Consider the following 14598-nt stretch of genomic DNA (forward strand, 5'->3'; position numbering starts at 1 on the left):
AACTGCCACAGTTCTGGGAGCAACAACCAGCCGCGTGGTTTATCCAGGCTGAAGCCCAGTTCGCCATCAGGAACATCGTCGCAGATCAGACCCGTTATTACTACGTGGTCTCCGCCCTCGAAGGCGCAACTGCCTCGGGGATCGTCAGCCTCCTCGGTAGTCCTCCTACTGACAGCAAGTATGATACGTTAAAGGCGCAGTTGCTACAGGTCTTCGGGCTCTTGAAGTCAGAACGCGCTCGCCGGCTCCTTACTATGCCCGGCCTCGGGGACTCCAAACCGTCCGAGCTCATGAGCCAAATGCTCACTCTCTTGGGTGCCGAACCGGAATGCTTCCTCTTCCGGGAGCTATTCCTCTGCCAACTGCCGGAGCAGGTGCAGGCTGCCCTAGCCAGATCCGAGATTACAGACTACGCCGAGCTTGCTGCCGAAGCAGATAAGATTTTCACAGTAACCCAGCGGTGCTGCGAGGCCACGAGGCGCCCATCCCCCCACAGCCGCGGCTCCAGCTCCTCCTGCAGCGGGCTGGTGCTCCTACCACGCCCGTTTTGGCGCAAAAGCACGACGCTGCCGCTCTCCCTGCAGTTTTTCGCCCCAAAAAAAGACAAAGGTCCTGCAGCGTTCCTGGCGAAGGAGGACCGGGTCTAACGGGCGCTCCGCGGTTGCAATGGCTGTCGGATCTACGGGGAAACTTCTTTACATCACCGATTCCCTATCGGATCGACGTTTCCTTTGTGACACCGGGACGCAGTGTAGCATCCTACCTGCGTCGAATCGCGATATGCAAGCTGGGAACCACGGTTTTTCCCTCGTGGCGTCTAATGGCGCAGCAATTCGAACTTTCCGAAAGCGGCGGGTCCAAGTCTGTTTCGGCGGTCAGCGCTTCCATTGGGAATTCGTCATGGCCACAGTCTCGCAGGCCATCCTAGGGGCAGATTTTCTGTGTGCCAACGGCCTCCTCGCCGATGTCCGGCACCGCCGGTTGATCAACGCAGCCACCTTCCACTCGATTCCGTGCCACCACGGTACCACCGTGGCGTGCTCCATCGCCTGCGCTTTCCCTTCTCCGGATGACTTCACTCGGCTCCTCGGAGAGTTCCCGGAGCTGACAAGGCCCACTTTCTCCTCCTCGGCCACGAAGCATGGTGTTGAACATCATATCACCACTATTGGCTCCCCGGTTTATGCACGGGCTAGAAGGCTCAAACCCGGCAAGCTCGCGACTGCGAAAGCGGAGTTCAACACGATGGAGCGGCTGGGGATTATTCGCCGGTCGAATAGTCCCTTGTCTTCGCCTCTCCACATTGTTCCGAAACCGGGCGGCGGCTGACAGCCATGCGGTGACCACCGACGCCTGAACGACGCCACTACTCCTGATCGGTACCCGATCCCGCATATTCAGGATTTCTCGGCCCATTTGGTGGGAAATTCTATCTTTTCTAAAGTCGACCTCGTCGGGGGGGTATCACCAGGTTCCCGTGCACCCGCAAGATGTCCCATAAACCGCTGTCATCACCCCTTTCGGCCTCTTTGAGTTCCTGCGGATGCCGTTTGGCTTGAAGAACGTGGCACAGGCTTTCCAGCGCTTAATGGACTCCATGCTCAGAGACCTAAACTTCATCTTCGTCTACCTTGACGACATTCTCATTGCCAGCGCTAGCAAGGAAGAGCACATCTCCCATTTGCGTACCCTCTTTACATGCCTCAGCCAGCATGGTTTAATCATCAACCCGGCCAAGTGCCAGTTCGGCCTGCAGCAGATCGATTTCTTGGGACATCGCATAACATCAGACGGCGCCGTCCCCTTACTGACGAAGGTGGAAGCTGTTACCTCTTTCCCGCACCCGCCAACCGTCAAGGCCCTGCAAGAGTTCCTGGGGATGGTCAACTTCTATCACCGATTCGTCCCTAAGGCGGCTCAGCTAATGCAGCCTTTGTACGGGGCCCTCAAGGGCAAGTCTGGTAAGGATCCAATCACCTGGACGGCCGAGATGGACCAGGCATTCGTCAACACCAAGAGCGCTTTGGCCAACACAACCATGCTGGTGCACCCACTTCCAGGTGCCACCATCGCCCTTACCACAGACGTGTCAGACTACGCCATCGGCGCAGTGCAGGAGCAGTGGGTGAATGGCACGTGGCAACCGCTGACGTTTTTCAGCCGTCAACTACGGAAGAATGAAAAAAAATACAGCACCTTCGATCGGGAGTTACTGGCCCTTTTCCTAGTCATTCGCCATTTCCGGTTCCTATTAGAAGGACGTCCCTTCATGGCTTTTGTCAACCACAAGCCTCCAACGTTCGCCATGGCCAAGACCGCCGAACCGTGGTCCGCTCGTCAACAACGTCACCTGACGTTTATTTCTGAATTTACCATGGACATTCAACGTGTGTCTGGTAAGGACAACCTGGTGGCGGATTGCCTCTCCCGCGCGACGGTCCATGCGGTTCACCTGGGGATTGACTACGCCCTCATGGCTGCGGATCAGGCCTCGGACCCAGAGGTCCAATCATACAGAACCGTCCCCTCTAGTTTCCAAGCGACCGACGTCAGTTTCCAGGCCACAGGCACCACGCTCCTTTGCGACATCTCCATGGACGTTCCCCGACCTATCGTGCCAGTCGCATGGCGCCGGAAGGTGTTTGACGCCATACACGGGTTGTCGCACCCTGGTATGAAGGCTTCACAACGACTAATGTCGGCGAAGTTCGTCTGGAAGGGTATGCACCCCGATGTCCATGACTGGGCCAACACCTGCGTGGTCTGCCAGAAGGCCAAGGTCCAGCGTCATGTTAAAGCTCCAGTGGCTACGTTCACTGTTCCGGAGCGTCGTTTCGACCACGTGCATGTGGACCTTGTGGGGCCACTTCCGCCTTCTCATGGTTATACGCATCTCCTCACCATGGTGGACCGCACCACTAGGTGGCCAGAGGCAATTCCTTTGGTTTCCACCACTTCTGCAGACGTCGCTAGAACTTTCATCTTCTGTTGGGTTGCCCATTTCGGGGTACCGGCGGACATCTCTTCCGACCATGGGCCACAATTTTCCTCGGAGCTCTGGAACGCTGTAGCTCAGGGGCTTGGCACCAAACTTCATCGCACCACCGCCTATCATCCACAGGTGAACGGCCTTTGCGAGCGATTCCACAGGTCGCTTAAAGCCGCCCTTCGGGCCAGTCTTCAAGGTGCAGGATGGGTGGACAGACTCCCATGGGTCCTTTTGGGTCTTCGTACGGCGCCCAAAGAAGACCTGCAATCGTCCTCAGCTGAACTCGTTTATGGCCAGCCGCTCCGAGTACCAGGGGATTTCCTCCCTTCTCCCACAGAGCCATGGTCCGCCTCCCAGCAACTCGTCTGCCACCAGGAAGTGGCCAGATGCTTCGCTCCAGTGCCTACATCAAATCACGGCTTACAGAGCTCCCACGTGCCAGCGGAGCTGAAGAATGTCGAGTACGTATTTATCCGCCACGACGCTCACCGGGATCTGCTCAAGCCCCCTTACACTGGTCCTTTCCGCGTCATCAAATCAGGAGACAAATCCTTTTCGGTCGACATCGGAGGAAAACCGGATCACATTTCGGTGGACCGGTTGAAGCCGGCTCACCTGGACCTGGACCGCCCAGTCGTCGTCGCTCAACCGCCGAAACGTGGCCGACCGCCCGCAGCCGCCGTGCCAGATCAACCACAGCCGCCCGCCAACTCGACCACTCTTGCCGCGCCAGCTCAACCACAACCGCCCACCAGCTCGACCACCGTCCATCAGCTTCGTCTGCAAGGTTACCGAAGTCACTCGGACAGACTTGTCAGGCCTCCTCGATGTCTCACTTTTGCTGTTAAAGACAATTCTGGGGGGCGCATGTGGCGGAGCCACCAAAGGACTCAGATCATTTGTACATAATTCCTTTAACAACATGTTAGCTACAGTCTGAGTCTGTACCTTTATTTATGCTGTTTAACTGTACAGAGTGTGGTTGTTTTAACAGCGCGGCTAAAACGTGATGATTTCATGACATCAGCCACAGGACTGCAGGGGCAGTCCTCATGGAGCCTCCAGAGAGAGCAGACCTACATTCGATGTTATCCTGCAGTTTCTTGTTAAAGCCTGTTTGTTTCATTAAAGTTCGTTTTGTTTGATCGCCTGAGTAGAACTCAGTCTTTTAGTTAGGAACCCACATTCCTACACTGTAACTGTATCTTTCCACTTCTGGCATCTAAATAAGACATTTCAAAACCCACAAAAGATATTCTCTCATTTAAGTTGTATTGTCCTTTTGAAACCAGCTTGTTTCTGAAGTCAGGTTCTCAAAGTGCAGTGTAAACCATTTAAATTAACGGATCAATACTGATGTACAGTATATGATGTCATTGCATTTGTGAGAGGTGCTCATTAGGGTGATCTTCTGTCAAATTTTGTAACTGAGCTAGTTTGAGTCCTGAACCTTTTTAAAATTCAAAATAGTGCAAAATCATAGTGTATTTATTTCTGTTATATATCAGCAGGGCTTGGTAAATTACAGGTTGTTTGTGGTGATACCCTCATATGTTGTAGAAGAGATGGCAAATGCAGTAAGTGCACATGTTGGTACCTGTGGGTTTACTCAGTCATTACCGTGCGTGTGCAGTGAATCGTACAAACCGTGCACAGCTTATAATGACATACAAGAAGAACAAAATTGGCTGTACTTTTCTCCTAAAAAAACAATGCATCGATTGGCTCTATCCTTTCACTCAGGCTCAGACTCAAATCTAACCCAGATTGATGGGGATTTAGGCCTCTTCTGTCTACTGGCTGTATGGGTCCTACGTGAAATTAGCTTGGATATTATCAGCACAGATTCTATTCAGCATGGATGAGTAGCATAAACTGCCCCTTGTTTGACACTAATTACCAAACGTACAGACCAAACTGACGATTGGTTTAGTGCTCTTCTGAAGTTGAGGCTAATGCATATTGCTGAGGCAGAGTGAAGGGAGTTTTAAATTGAGCCTGATGTGCTCTTTAATTGTGAAAAAAACTGCAAGGAAAAGTCCCATAATGTGGAACACCACAAAGGTGGCAAAGAATAGGAGAGAATATCAGAAAATACTGATCAGCTGACACCAATCTTAAAAGTGCATGGATTGTTGAAGACAGACATAAGGGAGTTCATAGTTTTGAGATTCAGGGAAAGAGTGAATTAGAGTAGGAATTAATGTGACGTGTTGATTTAACAAGTTGAGGATGCTGGCAGGAAAAACAGCAGGTAGGACAGTGTATTTGGAGTTTGCGAGGAAGAAGAGAGGAAAGATCTCACATGGCAGATGAAATGTAATGCAGAGAATTCTGAAATTATACATTTTGGTAGGAAGAATGAGGAGAGGCAATGTAAACTAAATGGTACAATTTTAAAGCGGTGCAGGTACAGAGAGACCTGGGGGTGTACGCACACAAATCTTTGAAGGTGGCAGGACACGTTGAGAAGGCTGTTAAAAAAACAAATGGGACACACGGCTTTACTAATAAGCATAGATTACAAAAGCAAGGAAGTTATGCCAGAACTTTATAAAACACTGGTTAGGCCTCAGCTGGACTATTGTGTTCAATTCTGGGCACCACACTTTAGGAAGGATGTCAAGGCCTTGGAGAGGGTGCAGAAGAGATTTACTCGAATGGTACCAGGGATGAGGGACTTCAGTTATGTGGAGAGACTGGAGAAGCTGGGGTTGTTCTCCTTAGAGTAGAGAAGGTTAAGAGAAGTCTTAATAAAGGTATTCAAAATCATGAAGGGTTTTGATAGAGTAAGTAAGGAGTAACTTTCCAGTCGCAGAAGGGGCGGTAACCAAAAGAGACAGATTTAAGATGTTTGGCAAGAGAACCAGAGGTGACATGAGGAAACATGGTTTTACACAGTGAGTTGTTGTGATCTCGAATTCACTGCTTGAAACGGTGGTGGTAGCAGATTCAATGGTAACTTTCAAAAGGGAATTGGATAAATACTTGAAGGGGGAAAAAATGCAGGGCTGTGGGGAAAGGGCAGAAGAATGGGAATAATTGAATAGCTCTACCAAAGAGCCGGCAATGGCACGATGGGCCAAATGGCCTCCTTCTGAGCTGTATCATTCTATGATCAGAGGAGCAATGACTACGGTAATATTGATCAAATCTGAAGAGTCAAGATGCTTACAATGGAGAGAGAGTTTGGTACTGGAGCTGGGGAATGGAGTGCTGATCAGATAACAAACTTTTTCCTGTATCCTATTCAAGAGTGAGAGACAGGTGCTACAATGGTGACTCCAGATATGAAAGCAGTATTCAAGTCTTGGACATATTTGAGTTTTGTTTTTAGTTAAGAGCCGTTGATGGGAATAGTAGTGTTTGACACAAAAGAACAGATCCAGTGACAGTTGTAAAAATGAAAGTGATGGCAGAATTCCATTTGAGATGAGAGATGCGGAAAGACTGTAGGTACTTTTATATTGTTTTCTTTTTGACATTCTTTGCCAGGGAAAGCGACCTTGTTACTCTCCTCTCTTTTACTTTCACAGTTGGATACTGATGGTGCTGGGCTTTGTTGTAAAATATGGAGATCTAACTGCTGAATCAGTGGAAACATACAGGACTGGCTTCCCATGTCTACTTTGGTGAAACTGGCTCCCATAGTTTGATGAGTCTATGATGCCAGTGATTGCCCAAGCATGGGGTTTTTACACTAGTGTAGCTGACGGAAGTATCTCCTGTCAGCTGCATTCTTGTAATATTAAAACAACTTATGATTGGACACATCAAAGACACAAGGCGATAGCTTTTTACTGAGGGACGACTTTATGAAATCATGTTCCGGTGGTGTGCCTTGCTTTCCTGTTATGCACTCTTGGCAGAAAAGGAAGTGCACATTTGTAAAATTGGCCCGCTGATCTAAAATTGATATTGGGTGTCTGAAGTGGAAAATGGTTTCATTCCCAAGTGCATTACTTCTAATGTTTCAGTAATTATGTTTACAATATTTTAGACTAAAACTTGCTTTAGTAAAGTGCAAATCTTGAATTAACAGCTGACATCCATTCACTGATATTGTCCAATGGTCTAAAGTCTAATGGCATATTTTAAGATAGAAACATAGAAGGTAGGAGCAGGAGTAGGCCATTCGACCCCTCGCGCCTGCTCCGCCATTTAATGAGATCATGGCTGATCATCCAAATTCAGTACCCTATCCCTGCTTTTTCCCCATATCCCTTGATCCCTTTAGCCTTAAGAAATATATCCAACTCCTCCTTGAATATATTTAATGAATTGGCCTCCACAGCCTTGTGTGGTAGAGAATTCCACAGGTTCACCACTCTCTGGGTGAAGAAATTCTTCCTCATCTCTGTCCTAAATGGCCGACCCCTTATCCTGAGACTGTGACCCCTGGTTCTGGACTCCCTGGCCATCGGGAACATCCTTCCTGCATCTAGTCTGTCTAGTCCTGTTAGAACTTTATAAGTTTCAATGAAATCCCCCCTCATTCTTCTAAACTCCAGCGAGTATAAGCCCAATCGACCCAATCTCTCCTCATACGTCATAACTTTTATTGGTCACATTATTCACTGTAAATATATTCAAATCATTTTGGGTAAATTTGTGGACAAAGGCATCTTTTATGAGGTGCAAAATCAGTGCGGAGATGCTCAATAACAGTTATACTCTGGTGTTGTGCTGGCTCTGTTGCAATTAAAGTGTCACTTCCTGGTGGTTACTTGGCTTCCAGTACAAAGTTCAAACTGTTGTATTTAACCTATTAGTACAGTACTACATTTTACTAGACCTCAGTGTGCATCCAGTACTAAAACTTACGTGGGTCTTATTAAGCAGAGCTGTCAGCATTGGAGAAATATTGGGATTGACATTTACAATCAAAAAGAATGAAAAAATAATTGAAAACATATTTAACTATATAGAGCTGTGTTTATTTTTTTTTAAGTGCTAGACAGTAAACATCTTAACATTTTAAACCAAAATTGACAGGTCTGGTTAAGTGGCATCCCATACTCAATGGGCACAAACCTATTACAAAAGCAAAGTACTGCGGATGCTGGAAATCTGAAATAAAAACAGAAAATGCTGGAATTACTCCGCAGGTCAGGCAGCATCTGTGGAGGAAGAAACAGAGTTACCGTTTCAGGTCAATGACCTTTCATCACTTTTGCCAGCATTTTCTGTTTTTATTGTGCACAAACCTATAACCTGTCTTTGGGCCTTAATTATCAATTCTGGCAAATAGTCCATACCATCATAAGAGTGTGAGAAGAGGAGTAATACCACAGCAGTGTAGCTGAAATGGTCAACAAGTCCCATTTGTACCACAATCTTGACTTGGTCTGATGATGTTTGCCCTTATCACTCTGTGCATAATACAGTAAAGGAAGTTCCACTCCTTTGTACAGTTAGCTTAGACAAAATCCCCACAACTGTGTATTTGCTGATGATGACGTCAGGTTTACTGTGGACCTCACAGAGGCACAGAATTGCCTGTTGACAAATAGTTCGAACTAACATTAATGGCAGCAGTCATTCCATAATGTGGCTTGGTTGATAGAGAATAAAAACCCAGATATTAAGTGTAAGTCTAAACTTAAATTTGTTTACCAGTGACTTGGATTTTGAGCCTTCCCAAGAGTATTCCGTTAAACAAAATAAAGCTAAAATGTAATGGGTACTTGGATAATTCAGAACTATTCCTTGCTATTACTATTACCAGCCCACCTTCCTTTATTTGGCTAAACCTCTGTTAGGTTTTTGGGTTTTTACGCTAGACGTTTCCTTAGTTTCAGCATTGAGTTCCACTCAAGTATTGCAAGAACTAAAATGTGCTTTTACCTGCCCGGTATCTAAATGAATGTAGCAAGACTCAGGGTAGAATAGAGAACCTTTGGGGGGAATTTTAACCTCAAAAAACTGGTAGGTTTGGAGTGTGGGGGTAGTTAAATAGTTAAAAATCATAATCTCAACCTGAACCCACCTCCAACCCACCCAACGGAGGTGGGACGGGGGTGGACAGCCAACCCACTGCCAGGAGGTGCGATGTCAATTTAAATATTTTAATGAGGCTGGAAGCCTCTTTAACCTGCATTTTGTTTTTAACTGCAACTGGACGGGGTTTATACACTTCGTAAAACCCGGCAGTTACAGCAAGGCAAGGACTGCTGCATCCAGGAGGTAAGTGCCTTTATACTTACCTCCCGGATTCAGGGTCCCTACCTAGCCCACGCCCCGCGATTGGAGACCCTGTCACGTAGCCTCTGATCGCCTTCCCAGACCCTCCCCTCCCCCCCCACACCCAGCCAGCCCCGATCTTCCTTCCCCCCCCCCCCCCCCAATCATGATCCTGAGGCCAGCCCCAATCTTCATCCCCCCCCCCCCCCAACCCACGATCATCCTGAGGCCCCGAACTTCCTCCCCCCCCCCCCCCCCCCCAATGATCCTGAGGATGGCCCCGATCCTCTGGTGGCCAGCCCCGATCTTCCTTTCCCCTCCCCCCACCCTGATCCTTTGTAGGCCGGCCCCTCCCACCCCCCCCCCCGATCCCCCTCTCCCTCTATGCGGCCTACCCGCCTGGAGCCAGCCTCTTCACCTGGCTGGCTACAGGTGGGACACAGAGGCTTCAGATGCAAATCATGCCCTGCCGTTAAAGTTGTCAGGACCTGCGGGAAACCTGTCCTCCCGGGTTTCCCACTCGCCTCAGCGCCCCCCTCCTTGTCCCCAACCCGCCTTCGCCATGAAAATCCAGCCCTTTGTCACTGTACTTGGCATCTTACTAGACTATATCTTGTGATGTTGCCTTTAGTAGATGGAAGAATAACCATTCTATCAGACCACAGCTCAGACTATAATCCACTATAACAACAGAAAATGCTGGAAAAACTCAGCAGGCCAGGCAACATCCGTGGAGAGAAATTAGAGTTGATGTTTCGGGTCGAAACCCTTTTTATCAAAACTGGAAAGGAAATAAAATAGATCGAAGGCAGGGCTGCGATCGAACAAAAGAAGTAAAAGAGACATTAAGAGGTATTCAAAACCAGACGAGATGGTAATAGGACAAGTGGAGACAAAAGATAGCTGAGATTAGGTGTGAAGTGTACTGGCAGGATGAGACAGAGCTGCCATGTGGGAGAGAGAGAAAAAAAGGAAAGGGGGGGGGAAAGGGAAGACCCAAAACAAAGGGGTGGAAAAAAATATAAGTAAAAATGTAATAGAGGCCAAGGTTATGATCTGAAATTGTTGAACTCGATATTGAGTCCGGAAGGCTGCAAAGTGCCTAATCGGAAGATGAGGTGCTGTTCCTCGAGTTTACGTTGAGCTTCCGTGGAACAATGCAAGATGCCAAGGACGGTGAGGTCCGAGTGGGAATGGAGCGGTGAATTAAAATGACAGGCAACCGGAAGCTCGGGGTCACCCTTACGGACTGAAGGGAGGGAGGTGTTCCGCAAAGCGGTCACCCAATCTGCGTTTGGTCTCCCCAATGTAGAGGAGACCGCATCGTGAGCAGCGAATACAGTATACTAGATTGCAAGAAGTACAAGTAAATCGCTGTTTCACCTGGAAGGGGTGTTTGGGGCCCTGGACAGTGGGAAGGGGGGAGGTATAAGGGCAGGTGTTACATCTCCTGCGCTTGCACGGGAAGGTGCCAGGGGAAGGGCTGTTGGGGGCGATAGAGGAGTGGACTAGGGTGTCTTGGAGGGAGCGGTCCCTACGGAATGCTGAAAGGGGAGGGGAGGGGAAGATGCGTTTGGTGGTGGGATCACTTTGGAGGTAGCGGAAATGGCGGAGGATGATCCATTGAATGTGGAGGCTGGTGGCGTGAAAGGTGAGGACAAGGGGAACCCTATCATGGTTCCGGGAGGGAGGGGCAGGGGTGAGGGCAGAAGTGCGGGAGATAGAACGGACACGGTCGAGGGCCGTGTCGACCACGGTAGAGGGGAATCCTCGGTTGCAGAAAAAGGAAGACATGTCGGAAGCACTGGTGTGGAAGGTGACATCGTCGGAGCAGATACGGCGGAGACGGAGAAACTGGGAGAATGGAATAGAGTCCTTACAGGAGGCTGGATGGGAGGAGGTGTAGTCCAGGTAGCTGTGGGAGTCAGTGGGCTTGTAGTGAATATTGGTCGATAACTTATCCCCAGAGATGGAGACGGAGAAGTCGAGGAAGGGAAGAGTCAGAGATGGACCATGTGAAGGTGAGGGAAGGGTGGAAATTGGAGGCAAAGTGAATGAAATTGTCTAGTTCGGGGCGAGAGCAGGAAACAGCACCGATACAGTCATCAATGTATCGGAAAAAGAGGTGAGGGAGGGGACCTGAGTAGGACTGGAACAAAGAGTGTTCCACATATCCCACGAAAAGGCAGGCATAGCTAGGACCCATGCGGGTACCCATGGCAACACCTTTGATTTGGAGGAAATGAGTGGAGTTAAAGGAGAAGTTGTTCAATGTGAGAACAAGTTCAGCCAAGCGGAGGAGGGTGGTGGTGGATGGGGACTGGTCGGGCCTCTGTTGAAGGGAGAAGCGGAGCGCCCTCAGGCCATCCTGGTGGGGGATGGAGGTGTAGAGGGATTGTACGTCCATAGTGAAAAGGAGGCGGTTGGGGCCAGGAAATACTGAACACAGAAGTTTTACAGTAACTATAGATTTTACTTCTTTTTCTCAGAATCAAAACAAAGGCACTTGCTCATGTTCAACTCTCAACGTAAAACTAACCCATCAAGCTTTGTTCCCTCTTATGTAGCTCTCTACACTCATGGAATCCTTGTACCCCTGATGACTGTCGGCTGACTTTTGTCTGTTTGCTTAACAGGACGATTAACATCCATGCTTTTGTCATCTCCAGACTCGACTATTCCAGTGCTCTTCTAGCTGGCCTGCCATCTTCCACCCTTCATAAACTTGAGCTTATGCAAAACTGTACTGCCCGCATCCTAACTCTCAAGTCCCATTCACCCACCACTCCTGTGCTTGCTGACCTACATTGGCAACCAGACCTAACAATGCCTCGATTTTAAAAATTCTCCTGCTTGTGATCATATCCTTCCATGGCTCGCGCCTCCCTATTTCTGTTACCTCTTCCAGCCCTACAACCCTCTGAGAACTCTGTATTCCTCCAACTCTGGGCTCCTGTGCATCCCCCATTTCCTTCGCCTCAATATTGGCGGCCGTGCCTTCAACTGTCTAGGCCCTCGGCTCGAATTCCCTCTACCAACCCCTTCGTCTCGCCACCTCTCTCCTTCTTTAAGATGCTGCTTAAAATCTACCTCTCTGACCAAATGTTTGGTCACCTGTCCTAATGTCTCCTTCTTTGACTCGGTGTCTGATTACGTTCCTGTGAAGCGCCTTAGAACGTTATACTATGTTAAAGGTGCTATATAAATGCAAGTTGTTGTATTTCTTTTAACTACATCATTTCCAGATTCAAAATAGCATTTGCTCACACAAATACAGCTACCCAACATGCACGCACCCCCCCCCCCCCTTTCAATACATATAATTGCATGGAATGGCTTGACCAGTTAATCATTTCCAAACATTTTGAATGATGTGTGGGATGGGTCACCATCCAAGGACAATGCCAGCAATCAATCCATGCATATCAACCAGTTTCTAATGTGTATCCTTTGCAGTTTGCAGAAACAGCTAGCAGTAATGAATTATAATCCGTGTGCATTGATAGGCGACCAATAATCCATCACGGACAAAATACTTGATTTTTTTCCACAGCCTCTCAAGTGAGGCTGCTGTGCCCAAAACCTGGGGGCAGGATAGGGGTGGAGCAGGGTAGAGTGTGCTGATGGCTTGAGTAGTTGTGTATTTTCTGCTGATGGTGAAAATGACCTAAAAACATTTTAACTAAAACCCTCACATCATAAGACACAGAAGTAGAAATGGGAACTTTTATGGGCTGGTTTTCCCAAATATGCAGTCCCCTTGATTTTTTTTATTCATTTAATTACTGGATGGAAAGTTATGGGAAGCGGGCCTGCAATTTCCCAATATGAGCTTCCAGCAGGCAAGGCAACAGCAACATACAATTGGAAAATCAGCCCCTTTTCATGCCTGGCTTGCATTTTAGGAATTGATGCTTAAACATTAGACTGCCTTATCTGAAAACCAGATGGGTGACAACTCTGCTCAGAGGAAGAGCGAAAGGGAGAAATCAAATAGCGGAAAGAAAAAGGAAGAAAATTGGTTGATTATTTTTTTTTAAATGACATTTATAAATTACAAATTGTATAAATTATAACATTATATTTGAAAGCGCATGAAGAGCTTTCGGTTGTGTTCAATTGCTGGAAAAGGCCATTGAAAACGGCCCTAGCCCTCTTGCTGGCTGCTGGAGGATGGAACTTTGCTACAGATGATGTAGGATCTAGTTTGTAAATTCACCCGTAACCTTTGTTAACCAAAATGTGCCGTGGGATTCGGGTCATATAATTGTTGCTTATTCATTAGTTCACAGACTTGGCATAAAGTCAGCACTCTTGTCTATAAATGTAATCTTTATAGACTAATGATTGGCCATGAGGAATCTTGTCCTTCAACACACCCTCACTTTAAAATTCTCAAAAGCAATTTGTTGCCTCAGCCATTACTTCCTGCTATAGGATTAAAAAACATAAACGTCTGTCAGATGGTCTAAATGCTGCTAACTGCTGCCATTACATCATTTCTGGCTTAGCCTGAACCTACCAAGGGTCTGTCCCTTTGCTCCATCAAGCATACATATTAGCTAAGTGACAGCTGCATCAGGAATCCACATAATCATATTTCAACTGCTGGAAGGGTGGGTGGGAGAGAGGAAGAAGATTAAGATCAAATTGTAACAAAAGCCTGATGTGCGTAAAACAAATGTGTAACACTTGTAGTTTACAATAGCCTTGGATTCTCTTCACTTGCTCCCCGTCACTAACCACTAGACTGCTCCTTTGAAAGGACTTGAATTTTTTTTGTGTTTTTTTTAAATTAATGCCTTAATAGGACTGTAACAAAACCCCATTGGGTGTGTGTAATTGCAAATCCTCAATGTTTTTAAGTTTTGGTCTAAAAGGAGTACGATTTCTGCAAGCATTGGCTTATTTTTCAGTCAGTGAGGGAAAAGTTTCAGTCAACAGGGAATAGAACTTTGTTACAGTCCTGGTTATATTACAGGAGATGTCTGCTTACATAAGAAAAATGCTGGTTTCAAAAATGTGTAAAATTAATTTGTCAAACCTTATTTGAGCCACTTCCTAACATTTGTAAACTCAAGTTACTGACAAGGAAAGTCTTAAGTTAAATGTACAAAATGTGTGTTACCATCTCTAATTTCTGTATGAATACTGTAGTTAAATATTGAAGATGAATTATTTTGTTGGAGTATTCTCATGTATATTTCTGAGTAAATGCTGCCAAACTGTTTAAAGACTTTCCATTATAGTGCTGTATCTCTGAACTCACTGCCTTCGTCCAGCATCTTTATACACAAGTAAAAAAACATTCTTGCGAAGACAAAGTAGCAGAGTAAAACAGGCATATTTTCTTAACTTGGGGTTATGTATTCACAGTAAGTTGTCACTAGAATTTCAGTAAAGTGTGACGGTGGGGCTGTGAAATT

This window comes from Somniosus microcephalus, chromosome 13 (assembly GCF_052327205.1).
Source record: "Somniosus microcephalus isolate GS21.2 chromosome 13, FLI_Smic_1.0, whole genome shotgun sequence".
NCBI lineage: Eukaryota > Metazoa > Chordata > Chondrichthyes > Squaliformes > Somniosidae > Somniosus > Somniosus microcephalus.